General features: G+C 47.6%; 1 protein-coding gene across 1 annotated transcript in view; it reads right to left on the bottom strand.

Moving 5' to 3' along the window:
- CD7 (CD7 molecule) overlaps positions 1-8380 on the bottom strand; it is a 32491-nt gene extending 24111 nt beyond the window's left edge. Inside the window, exon 1 of the mRNA XM_015880072.2 lies at positions 8242-8380. The gene's annotated coding sequence lies outside the window, so the exon portion shown is untranslated. The remainder of the gene's footprint in view (positions 1-8241) is intronic.
- Between the last annotated feature and the right edge of the window lie 5624 nt (positions 8381-14004).

The raw sequence follows: 14004 nt of genomic DNA, 5'->3' as shown, positions 1-14004 counted from the left end.
GTTTCAGAGAAAACTATTGCAAATGAGCAACTTCAGGGGGAACTCCTCAGCATTCTCCAAGATCGCTTCCAAGAAGGGATGAAACAAAAATGTAGACTTTCATTTTTCCTTCCTACTTTAGGAACAGGAACAGATCTCAAGCAGCCGCTACTGCCTCCAGCTTTTCGTTTATTATAATGAAAGAGATCTGTTATCCAAATGCACTTGTGTGAAGCCATGATCAGAAGAGTTCTGCTAAAAGGGAACAGAAGGGTAGCAGCACGGGCTATTGACGCAGTATCCGACCATCCCTTGGCACAGCTGTCAGCTCTCAATTCACTATTAGCCATTCAAGATAGACGTTGAGATTATGACATGTATGCCAAAAATATAACTGCAGGTAGAACAAAGTGGAACAGAACATCAGAAAGTATGAGGATGGATGTAGAGAACCAACTAAAATTCAGTGTGTACACATCTTATTTATGGAGAAGAAGGCCAATGGGAGCTCAAACACTATGGCTCCAATGCACCCTCCAGCCCAGGAAGTCTTCAGACTGCCACCTGATAAGCACTTACTGATATACAATGATACACTTACTCACAAGGCTGATAGTCACATATAATATAAACTAGATGTTGGGATTCAGCCCAAGTCAGTAGAGCAGGCACCAAGACAAATGTTCTTTATCTCCAACAAAAACCTAATTACTTTTTAACCAGAGTTATGGTTTGAATCTCATTTCCTTTCATTGATTGGAGGAGCGCACTGGGGAAACAAGCACCAAAAAAAAACTGGACAGAAAGATGGAATCAGCAGGAATGAATCCAAACAGCCCAAAGCTTTTGAGAAATGAGAAGGAACAAGGTTAGCCAAAAGGCACCGTATTTGGATTTTCCACACAAAATCACACACAAATAACTATGCTACTCAGTACCTCAGTACATGAGAATAATTAGAAACATCCAAGCTATAATACAGCGTTCATTTAATGCAACGTGTAGTTGGTTCAAACCCAGAAATTATTGAAATTCATATCACAAAATGATAGCAAAACACTGACAACTAAAAGAGTCCATCAGGAATAGAGCCAGGGCCTCCAGAGCCCTAATCACCTTCAGCTTCATCACCCAGAAGGATACGTGCTTCCCCTGCAGCCCCACACCTGGGTACTCTGCTGTCTCACAGCCATCTCCATACCCACTGCACACCCTTTTGCAGAGCGTGAAGAAATCTGCAGCACATGAGGTTAGCGAGAAAACAGACTGCGATGTTCCAAAGACTTTCTCAATTGGAAGCACCTCCAGCCCAAGCACTGAGGCCTCTGTCTCAGTGTTCATCACCCTGAGAGCCAGACAGAATCTAAAGGTGTAATGAATGTGAAGAAGACGCCACTCCTTCCATGGGGCTCCATCAGATGTGTGGCTGTCTGCAGTGTTTACACAGCCAGACCACAAGACACAATAGGCAGCACCAGCACACAGCTGCATTCCCTACCCAAGCTGTACCCCAGTAACCAAACCTGTGCTGCCCTGGGACCTCACTGTGCTGTCATCTCTTACAGCACAGAGGGAACTAGCAAAAGCCATGTAGCACTTGAGTTGAGAGTGCCCGGAGCTGGGGAAGAAGCCAGGGAAGGTATGGACAGAAACACCAGGATACAGATGGGGAACCATCACACACCCTGGGGTGATGGTGCTGAGATCCCAGGGGTTGGGTACTGCTGGGAGAGCCTCTCTGCCCAACTTCACCCAGTTTCTTTCCAAGTGCAGAAAGACTTTGCTATCGGAGGTTCTCTGACCATAGTGTATGAAGGGCAATAAATTGAAGGCACTCAGCCTCAGATTTTCACTTTCCTTCTTAGTTCTGGGGGAATTTTGAATGTTGGAACATTAACATGCCATCTCAAAAGCAGCTACCCAAAAGCTCACTCCTACATACTTGTAGAAATATGCTTGCAAGGCACTAATCTCTTTCCCTCTTCTAAAAAGGGTCATAAAATCCAGCTGCCCAGAGCCCATTCATGGCCTTGGGCATGTCCAAGGATGGGGCATCCTCACTTCTCTGGGCAGCACTGCCAGAACTTCACCATTCTCTGAATAAGCAACTTGCTTCCAAGATCTAACCCAAATTTCCCCTCTAAGTTTACAGCCTTCCCTATGTACCATTGTTAAGACAATGTAAAAGCCTGGCACATAACCAAGTTGTGCTCATCACTAAGAAAACACACCAACAAAAGCTTAAACAAAAGTCATTTCCTTGGCATTCAGGAGTCCCTACAACTTGTTTGTAGGAAAACAAAAGCATCAGGAAAGAGCAATATCCTCTTACTGCTGAATGAGGAACCAGCCCTAACCCAAGCAGAAGCAGCAGTCCATGTGGCACCCACCCATTTCCAGATAGGAAGGCCAACTATTCAGACAATATATTTTCAACGTTAAAAAAAATACAGTAGAAAAATAGTCCATCAAGGCTTATTCTGTCCCAAAGCATGCACGATCCAACAAAGCTTTCTCACTGCAATTTTGCAACGCGGGTGCTGTGCCACATTTCCATTGAGCGCGCTGCTGACCGCAGGTAAGACTGAGCATCTCACGCCTTCTGGAGCAGGTCGGGGTTAAGAAGCTCCTGGGCAGTCCCAGCATCAGCCACTGGATGGCCATCCTGCTTTGCACAGGAGCAGCAGCGCGGACAGCGTGATCCCCCCAGGGCTGGGGACCTGCCGGGACTGTGCCAGCATGGGGAGACCGAGGGGACCCCAGAACCGCCCGAGGTAACAGCCGCCTTGGAGCAGGTGGGGGCACGGCCAGGAGGCCTGGGGAGAACAGGCACTCCTTATATTAGTAATGAAATCTGATGTTTCCCATTTCACCCAGCAGTGTTTCACTGTGGCTCCGTTCCTGGGGATCTGAATGAGTGAATACACCCACTGCAACACGAGGACACTTAGAACACGAGCACTAAACACCGCTTGGCCTCTGATGCTCTGATTTGGATCAGTTTGGTCTCCTGTACAAAGGAGCCCACAGTGCTCTTCGTCTGTGCCAAGAAAACCCAACAGCCAGGGCACATCTCCAGAGCACAGATTCCAGTCAAATTCTAATTTACCTAATCTCAAATTCTCCTTCCCTGGGGCTTGTTAGATGTGGCAATGTCAGCAGCTCAGGGCATGCCATGCCATGTCCTACACAACATCCATGTCACTGCTTGCGCACAGCTTCCCACTGACACCAGTTACACCAGTTCCTTGGTGTTAGTCTGCCAGCACTTTCTGGGAAAGCACAACAGTTCTGGGAACACCAAACCTACAGGTAATCCCTGACTGCAGGTAGATGCAGAGGGGAGATAGGCTGGGTATAAGGAAGAAGGTTTCACACCACAGGCACTGAGGCAGCGGCACAGGTTGCCTATAATTAGGAGGATGGTGCCCCATCCCTGCAGACAGCCAAGGTCAGGGGATGGGCTGTGAGCACTGATGGAGCTGTGGGTGTCCCTGCTCAATGCAGGGCTGGCACCTGACAGCCCTTAAAGAGATCCTTCCAACTCAAATGATCCTATGAATTAGTGTTAAGGTGCCGATCTTGGCTCCTATTAGGCAGGTAGGATAGAACACTCATAGCAAGGCATGTGGATGAGACCAGCCATATTTAAGTGCAATTTTATCTAAATTTCCTGGTTTACAAAACAAAATCAAAGAACAGAAAAACAACAGAATAAAGCAAAGGAAAAAATAAAAAAGCACAAAAACCAAAAAGGAAGAGTAATGCCCCATCCTTCTGATATGTTTTGCTTTCATTTACAGAGAGGATCAAAACTTAAGGTCTCCTCGGTCAAGATTGCTCCAAAAGCTAATTTCTGGCAGGAGAGCAGAGTGACAGCAGGAACCAAGAGCTCAAAAATGATTCTTAGAAGCCTAGGGGGAAGGAAACAAGCAGTATTTACTGTGTGCAGCTGATTCCATCTTCATGATCCCAAATAGGATGAGCTTCCCAGGTGCCCTACAGTCTTCAGGAAATAAACTGAATTAGACATTCCTTTTGGAAGGAAAATGAACAAACAGAAAATAAATAACTTTCAGACTTCCTGTATCAGCCATAAAGGAAACTATACTCTGCAAGGACACTCTTTCCTCACTTCCCTTCCTTCTTACAGTGCTCAGAGGCTGAAAGCTGCAAATGATGCATTTCTTGGGAGCACTCAAAATAAAGAGACAGATCTGTGGTTGAATTTTATGACTCCAGACATGGAGCACATTGCAGTCAACCACTGCCACAGCCTGCCATGCAATCAGGTGGCCACCAACAGGCGCCTAACAGAAGCCTCTGTTACATTCAGAGAGAGGAGCCCAACCAATTCCTGCAACAACAAACCAATTTTGGTGGCCCATTGCAGCCCAAAGCTCCATTGTTTCCCCAGCACTTCTACAGCAGAAGAGTAGAAATGTAACAGCAAATAAGACTAGAGTTAGGTCCAGAGAGGTCGTGGATGCCCCATCCCTGGAGGTGTTCAAGGCCAGGTTGGATGGGGCCCTGGGCAGCTTGGTCTAGTATTAGATATGGAGGTTGGTGGCCCTGCCTTTGGCAGAGAGTTTGAAGCTTTGTGATCCTTGAGGTCCCTTCCAACCCAAACCATTCTATGATTCTATAACATGCTGGTGGGCAGTGTGGTAGTGTACATGTGTTGCTGGGCACAGTTTGTGCTGTGCCTTCATAAGCAATACTTGGTTCCCTAAAATACAAGGTGCCTCAGGAAGGAGCTCATCTGCTGAAGTCAATGATTCTTAGAAATGCCAAGCTAAAAGCAGCTGATCACAACATCATTGAGGTACCTGCACAGAAAAGGGGCATCAAATCCCCACTGTCAGGCTGGTTTCTGAAACAAATATTACTACAGGAGCAACGCTGGAGACAGAAAAGCCACAGCCCATACAGCTTAGGGCCTCAGCCCAGGGAAGGGAAGACAGTGTTGTCAGTAATAAAGATAAGTGCAGCTTGACTAAACACAATTACCGACTGTTGGAGTTAAAAAATAATTAAGTGCATAAAATCATTAACAAAACATCTTCAAAATAATGAGGTAATGTCAATAAAGAATTGTTATCTGTAACTGTTCTTTCATTGCAGGTGATTTCCTATCGCTTAGCAGTTATTTTATGGATGGTCCTGAAATGGGAGAGGAGCGTGGGCGAAAAAGCTGGATGCTTCTTCCCACCTTATTGGGGCACATTCTCAGCCTGTGGGGCCAAAAGGGCTTTGCACTGAAGGGTCCGTCAGTGGAAAGCATGTTTTTAATTGGTCTGATGGAATCTTCTGGGCTGATCATTACACGGTAACTAAAAGCCTGCGCAGAAGGTTGCATCACATTGGGGACGCTGAACTTTGAGAGCTTGTGTTAGAAGCAATGGTTGCTTCTCGACCTGATGTTTGTCAGGTTGACATTTGCTCCAGGGACCTGATGTGATACTGCAATACAAAAAACGCTACGAACCACAAGTCTTACATGCCTATACAAGTTACATCCAAGTTAGACAAAAATCACCCTTTAATTCAAAAGCCAATAGGTGCTGAATGCTCAGACTGCATCCATTTCAGACAGAACAAGGTGTACAAAATTCCTGTGAAAGCAACACGCTGCAGTCTCCCCTCAGACTGTGCTGCTTTGGCAACAGACAGGTGCTAAGCATCACCTCCTGAATATAACAAGCAGGACTGTGGTGACCAACATGAAGAGGGGATGAGGGTCACAGGCTCTGCTGCCCCATAGCAGAGCCAGAAATGCTTCCAGAGCTCAGCCAGCGTGATGGGCTCCAGTCCTCAGCTGCAGCAGAACAGCCTCTGAGCAGCACTGCTGCTCACACGCCTAGAAGCCAGACAACCGTGAAATGAGAAACCTTCTGGCATTCCTTAAACCTATTATATCCAAGAGAAACAAGACTGTTTGCTTTCCAGGGAAAACAGGAGCTGAAATCAAAGTCAGCCCTCAGTGGAAACATGAGCAGCTCTGCTGCAAGCAGTTTGGATTTGCTCTGCACCTCCCCAGTCGGAGGGGCCATGCTCTGAACCAGAGCATCCCTTTTGAGTGGTAGATACACTGGGGAGAAAGAGCTATTATTTCCATGTTTGCTTTGTTGCCTTGCATGCTTTCTAAAGGTCTTCCCAGTGGCTTCAATACATAAAGATCTCCTGAGATAGGTTGAATGAGATTCTGTACTTGCTGGTTTGGTCTAAAACTTGAGGCTTTCTTCTCGCTAACCCCACTCCCTGCAGAAAACTGAACTTTTGGCAGTCACTGGTAGACCCACACTGTGCTAAACCCACAGCCTGAGAGCAGGGATGTAACATCAAACCAACCAGCAGGGCTGCCTCAGGAACAATGTTCATGGGCTCTGTGCTGGCAGAGACCCATCCCAGCACACATGGGGAGCAGATTCAGCTCACCCAGAGTCAGATCTGCTGGCCAGGACTGGGCCTTCAGGCAGCGTTCCTGACCTTGGCAGCCCCCCTCAGCATTTAATGCAACCTCTGCACTCCCTCTCCAGCACTATCCTGAAGAATGTGCTCATTGACTGCAGTTATTCCTGACCTCTGCTGTGCGCTCAGGTTGTTAAATGATGGCCCCGCAGACTGCACTCAGGACAGCAGTTCACAACCCAGCATCTGGAGAAGCAGCACAGATATCTCTATGGTTTGCCACATGGAGCCTTCATCCCCTCCTGTTCCAGCCCTCCCCATGGGGCAGCCAAAATGTATCTGCATCCTATTATGAGAGGACTCCTGGTGCTGGGCTCTAGGGGAAGACCACCAGGCAGGGTACTTAGTGAAAGCCAGCCTGAGGCCAGTCTGGGGTTGAAAACTTTTCTAACTTCATGCCTTTTTTTAGAGTAATAACATTGATCTTGAAAACCAGTTTAAATTTTTGTTCCTGAAAACATTACAGTAATGTGAATGAAAGTAATTAGCTCTGTGCTTCCTGAAATTACACATCTTCTCAGACAAGGGCTTTGAAACAACAGGAGCAGGGCAATTTTCATGCCTTAGGAAGGCTTTGTGTGCTCCCAAACCTGCCTATTTCAGAGAACGCGATTAACTTTCCATACAAAACCTTGTTTCTTTTAATGGGGCTGACAAGAGAGCTCTGTAACTTCACCAAGCTCACTGCAGAATTGACTTGTGCTTCCAATTTCAGGAGTAACTCCAACTCCATCTCTCTTCTCTTACGCTGCTCATTCATCAGGACACAGCAATGCAGCATCTCTGAACAGCACCAAAGTGTGGGTGGGCACAGGGCAGGAAGGGGGTCCTGCTACAGGCAGGGAAGCCCTCAACAACACTGCCTCTGTTCAGAGTGCCAGAAGAAACTCAGCTCCCAGGACGCTGCATTTTAACAGACTCATTTTGCCTTCTAAACTCACAAGGGCAGCCACCACAAATGCCTTCTGAGCAGCATGTGCAGATGAAGGAGTGTTACGGGAAGAGCCCCATAGCACACCACAGGCCCTGTGCAGGAGCATGAGCCGTGACTGCTCAGAACCACAAAGGAATGGGGAGATCCATGCAGCCCAATCTCAACTGCAGGACCTCAAAGTCCAAACAAATTCCTGGCAAGCTGACTGAAGAGCAGCCTTCATGGCTACAGGAGAGGTCCTGCACATGAGTGGCAGTGAATGAAGATGCTGTTCTATACCAAGATGGGTGCTACAAGGAGGGACCTGCCAACACACATCAGCAGAGACCAACGCTGCTCACCAGGACCCAGAGCTACTGATAACAGAAGCTCACAGCACACTGACCTCAGTGCCTGGAGCAGAAAAAGGGGAAAGCTGACCCCAGCCCATCCCTCAGCCCCCAGTACAGCCCCAATTCCTCCACAAGAGAAGGGGAAAAGCAACATGGGAATGCATCCTGTTCTGCAAACAGTACAGAAAGGTAGGCAGGGTCACACAGGCAGAGGAAGCCAGGAGAAATCAGCCTGGAAACCATCTATGTGGTTATGTTCTATTTGATTTAGAAATTTCATTATATTTTTCCGTATTTTCCTTTTGTATGTCCTTCAGCACAATGGCTCCATTCAGTATATGCATCATTTGCGTCACCATCCCTCCTCCCACTGCCAAGCAGAAGTAGCAGCCTTCGTTTCCTTGCTCTGGAAGCAACAAAAGCTGCACCCCACACCCCCTCAAAAACCAGACATCCAACTACTGCCTGCTCCCAATGTCACAAATAAAAAATAAAGAGAAATAAAATGAGAAAAACCAACCAAACCTGACGCCGTGAGCAGGGATCACATCTGGCAGTTCTGGAAGAGACACGGATAGGAAATGCAGCATTAGCCCCACACCACGCTGAGACACAGGGGAGGCCCGTGTGCGTGCAGTTCCGTCATGCAGCATTACTGTATTGAGCTGAAACACGAGGGGAAAAAAACACAAATCAGCACGGAAGTCACAAGAGATCCAAATCACTGCCTTGCAACTTCATAAACATTCATCTTCTGCAAGAAATGAGATAATTGCTACCTCGATAAGAGATTTTTAAAACTAGCCTTTATTGAATCACTTCCAAAATAAAATCATTGCTTTGGTCCTTTGCAAGCAAAAAAACAAACAAACAGCCATGACAACAGTAGATGTGGGTAGAATAGCAGCACTCATTTCCCAGATCCTGCTCCCATCTGAGGGCTGGTTGCAGCTTAGCTGTGCCCAAATCGCAGGGGAAAGCCTTATTCCATCAGGTTTCCCCTATCTGATCCATCCACAGAGCACCTCCTTCCTTCAGCCAGGTCCCTGCACACAACATGACCAAGCCCAAACCAGCCCTGAAAACTTTCATGGCTGTAAACAGGCTCAAAGCAACTGGCAATTCCAGCAGAAGCCCAGCAGGGACATAAATGTCATGAAAGACATGAGTGAAGGTGACAGCCTGCCCAGAGCTGCACAAATCAAAATCACAGCAGCTAAAAAGGTGACTGTGGGTGACAACTGCTCTGCCCATCTGTCTGGTTTGGGATAGGCAGCAGTTTTGGGCAGGAGAATTTCTAAGGGGCTCCTCTGGACCAAGGCTGAGGCTTTAAAGGAATCACTGAGGTTGGAAAAGACCTGCAAGATCATCCAGTCCAACCATCCACCTATCACCAACAGTTCTCACTAGACCATGTCCCTCAACACAACACCAAGAAGTGGCTGTATTGATGAAGAAGCATTTCAGTGATAGCATTTGATGTATATTGAATATAAATATCTTTATCTTTCCTAGCCAAGAAGAGCACATTTAATATCACATTAATAAATTTCACTTGTTCCTACAACCATCATGATCCTTAACCAACACAGCAACTAAAACAGCTAAAAATCCCAAAGCCTTACAGAGGCCTTTAGTCACCGTTTTGTGATGCTTATATCATCCTACTAGCACAAGCACTTACTTTTACAGCAGTACTATTTGGGTGACAGCAGTACCTTTGGGTGACTGGTGCTCCTGCTTACGTGCTATCTCATTCGAATGCCAGTGCCATGACTTAGTTGGATGCTGACTAAGTAGCGATGCAATGGCTGTCTCCACAGATCATTTCATCATCAAAGCAACAGCAGCAGGAAATGCACTCATCTAGAAACTCCTCCACAAGGAGCATGGCCAAAAGTGACTCTGTCAGAACATCCCTCTGCTTGCTACAGCCTTCACCTGAAATATCTTGTCCTTACATCTCTGGGACAGCTGCAGAGGGGACATAAGGGTTTGCTCCTCCTTCCCCAGGGCTCCTCTTGGAGGAGCAGTGTTGCTGGAGGGATCCTTAGCTGGGGGAAGATAGCTTAGATATCCAAAAGGCTCTTTCTTTGCCCCAGTCAACATAACTTGCTCCAGGAAGGAGGAGGAATCAGCAACCAGCCCTGATCCTTCTTGGGAAAGTGGAAACCTCCACGGTTGTTGTCTGAGTGGATCAGATTTCCTCTTGTTGAGAAGGTCACTGCTTTACTTCGGATCTTGCAGTTCATAGCTCCCACTCAGTTTTGTTGTGATTGCTCCAACAGAGCTGTGAGACAAGGCAGCTGTCCTAGAGACCATCCATGCAAGTGAAAGCACCAGAGACAGAGCAATGTGGGGACAGAGGATGTGGGAACAGTTGACTGGAGATGGCTTTCATCTGAGATGATGGAGCAGCATTACAAAAATTAAAACATAAATAAGTAAACATCCCAAAATCCAAGAGACCAAATTCATTCTTACATTGCCTTGTAAGTCACAGTGACAAAGCCTTGGTGCATAACGCAAGCTCCCAAGGGCATTCACAGAGCAAAAGACGCTCATGGAGCTTCTAGCAGGGTTTTCTCCTCTTTGAAGTAAAAATCCCAAGATCATGCTTAATAACTGCAGGAAAAAGTAATGAGGCTTTAGTTATTTTTACAGTTCCACTCAGAAAATTAGCAGAGCACAAATGGATTAAGCACAAGGAGACACAAGCAGGACAAGAACAAGTGATGTGCAAACTGCAGGCAGACATACAGGCATTTGGTTAAACACCCCCAAAAAGCTTTACTTTTGCTGAGAAGTTTCTCTCTCATTTTTTTGCTTGCTCTGAAGTTTCCTACAGCTGTTCTGGAAAGCTCTGTCCCATACACATCCACCAGTGGCAATGGGCAGGTGATGATGGACACCATCCTCATCAGCCTTCTGCCCTATGCCTGACCCACAGTCCATTGAGCAAAAATTGCCTTAACCCACCACTATCAGAAAACAGACCATGAGGGTGCACTGTCCAAGGCAGCCTAAAAGGGCAGCTACATTCTCCATCCAGCCCTTGGATGGTGCTCAAGGAGCAGCGTTAATTCATGCAACACACACCAGCAAGCAGCAGCTCCATCACATTGCTCTACTCCTCAGCCAGGGCATGAGGAGGGTAGGAACTCGCAGCAAGGCAGGTGAGAGACAATGTGCAGCTCCCTGAAAGCTGAGGGATGTCATGCAGCTGCTGCCTCTCATCCTGCAATAAACGTAGCTGATGGAGGAACTGAGATGCAGGTCTGTACTGCAAGCAAAGAGAAAATCAGAGCCGCCCAAGCAGGCACTGAGCATAGAAAAGCCTTACAAAATAAATAAATAATAAACTAAAATAGAAAGTTACTCCGCCTCTATTGAACTCCTCCGTGCTGCTGGATTAAGGTTTCCTAGACAAGGCAGGGAATTACTCAGTAGGACACGCCAAGATCCACAGAGCCAGAGACAAGCTCCAGACAGGAGAGCTTTCCAAGCTCTGTGCTTTATAGGTCAGAGGGTGACTGCAGTCACTCCCATCCCAGTGGCAGTTTCCCTTTGCAGTGAGAACCCCAGGTCCAGGTGCTGCCAAATGGCTCCCTTGGGATGGAGAGCAATGCACAGTGTGATATGGATGGAGGTGACACCACACTGTGCCCACAGAGCTGCCATCCTCTGCAGACACTTGGTTCTTCAGAGGAAGAACTTATCTGCACTGGGAAAAAGCATTGAAGCACCACAGCCCAGCAGCTGCCTGCAGAGCTGGGAAGTTTGCAGCCCCTCAGATCACATCCAGCTCACATCAAGCCGACCCTGGCTGCCTGTGAGAGCAGGGAAGTGCTCCCCACCCATTTATTGCACCCCAACGAGCTGTGGAACCAAAAAGCAGGGAGCCCAAACAGCCTCACTGCACCCAGCCAGCCCCACGGCATGAGAAGCCCAGAATAGGGCAACATAAAAATCAAGGCAGGATCTGCCTTCCTCTTTCATCCCCATAAGAACCATAAACTTAAATCCCAACAGATGGCACCAAAGCTGACTGGAAATACAGAGGAAATTACTCTTAATCCCATTTTATTCCTTCTTCCTCTGCTGGTAGGAGGCAACAGGGCACAGGCTTTTATAACCCCACCATGTTTCCCACAACAGGGACGGTGCCAGGACACTTTCCCTATAGGAGCTGGCCAAAAACTTGCTAGATCACGGGCTCGTCCATGCTTCCAAGTGGAGAAGCAGCTGGATGGAGCCCTGACAAAAGCAATGAAGCAATCGGAGAAGAAGCTTTAAAGAATTCCTTGTGTCAAGACATGTTTACTACAGAAAATATCAGTGGAACCTCATTTTTCAAGAGGAAAAGCCTTTGCTCTGACGTCTCCCATCTGTTTTATTAAAGGAGCTTTGGAGGAGGTTGAGATTTCAGAGGAGGTGCATGAGTCAGTGATTCACTTGGTGGGAGTGCTGAGAGCCTCAGAGTTGGAAAGCATGGAGCAAGCAGGACAGTCATCATCTTCATGTCATATGTTGGAGAGAGCAAGGCAAGGAGAGGAGCAAGAGATGTGGGGGGACTGCTCTGCTTCAGGGACTGAGGTGTAACTGCAGGAAGGACTTCAGATAAGGAAGTAACATCAGTCATCTGATGGTGGTGGGTTGCTATGCAGTAATTTAAAAAGAAAAGCATCCATCCACCCCACTGGTAAGGGCTGGCAGCTTTGGCTCACTATCCGTGAGCTGCTGCATGAGGAACAGAAGAGAATTTGCACCACATGCTGACAGCTGAGTGCCAACTTGTCCTGCTCATGGGCTGAACGTTAATTCATGCCCACCAGTAATTAGCAGAGCTGTTACTCCATGTGCACACAGCTGAGACCTGCACTCTTGAACCTGAGTAACACAGGATGATTATGGGAGATGCAGTCACAGCTCAATCCCTGCACAGCTGCAGGGGAACTGGGGCAGGTTATGCTCCCCATGGCTGGGAGCTCACAATGATGAGAGCAAGCATCAGAACAAAGCAAGACCAAACCACAGGTCAGAGGGGCTGGCTGCCTCTGAGCCTACAACACACGAGCTGTTGTTGCCAAAGTATCACATTGCCCAGCTCGGCTATTTTTTCCCTGTGAACAGCCTGCCCATAGCAGCAGTGTTCTGAGAAATGATCACCCTGCTTCAGCCAGCTTCCAATTCAACAGCATCTCACCCCAGGGAACTGCTCCCAGAAGCTGCTTTTTTCTCAGTATTCCCCTCCTGTGGGGGGATACCCTGCAACCTCACTGCTCCTTTGCACCCTCACCTTTTACTATGCTCTCCTACAAGCCACCAGCTCCCCCACTGCAGCTGCCAACAGAGGAATGGAGCAGTGACAGAGAGATGAAGATGTCTGGTGCAATGCAAGGGTTGTACAAAGCAAGACAAGAAGTTGTGTCAGGGGCTGCTGACCCACAAGAGCTGGGATATTTTTAGAGGATGTGCCACCAGCTTCGAGACAGCTCAGGGCAGCAGAGCACCCCTTCTTATTTCCCTCCCCCCTCCCAACAAGTCTGAAACCTTGGAAGTTCCCCTAGATGGAAAACCTCAGTGTTGTTCACTTAAGAATTACAGCTCTGGGGAGCAGCCAGCACTGCACTCAGGACTCGCTCCAGCAGCAGGGTTTCCACAAGTTTACTCATTCTGTTAGTCTCAGCAAAGCTGTTCTCATAGGATGTTCTTGCAGGAGAGAGCCATCAGTATGTGCACATCTCCTGCTCCAGTCCCATCATGCTGGGAGGGAGGGTCAGCTCCATCTTACTCCAGGAAGAAGAGAAGGAAGAAACACCACTAAAATTCATCAAAGTAAACAAAGTAAAATATGCAAGGCAAAAGGATGATTCAAAAGGGGGGAAAGAAAGCTGCAGTGCTTTAGCACCGTACAGACCATATGCACCATAATGGAGTCACCTGGGACTGGTAGGAACAAGAGCGAGAAAAAAATCATCCTCTATGCAAAACTGGATAGCAGAATACTGGGAGGAAACAGAAGACAACCTCACAGCCTGAACCTTGCAGAGAGTTCAAGAACCAGCCCCAGTTTCTATATACTATCAGTGTTCCTTGTGGTTTCTACCACCCCCTGCCCAGCCACCACTGGGCACAAACACAACATGCAGCAAAACCTCTTTTCTGCAATAACAGAACTTACAGCTTCAGCACGCTCCTGCAACTCCTCTTACCTCTCACTCTTCCTGCTTCTCCTTCAGCAGCTTCCCACAGCCAGCCCCAAGCCTGAAATTGCTCACCTAACCT

The sequence above is a fragment of the Coturnix japonica genome, chromosome 18 (assembly GCF_001577835.2).
Source record: "Coturnix japonica isolate 7356 chromosome 18, Coturnix japonica 2.1, whole genome shotgun sequence".
NCBI classification, from domain to species: domain Eukaryota; kingdom Metazoa; phylum Chordata; class Aves; order Galliformes; family Phasianidae; genus Coturnix; species Coturnix japonica.
This window is presented reverse-complemented; position numbering and strand designations above follow the sequence as displayed.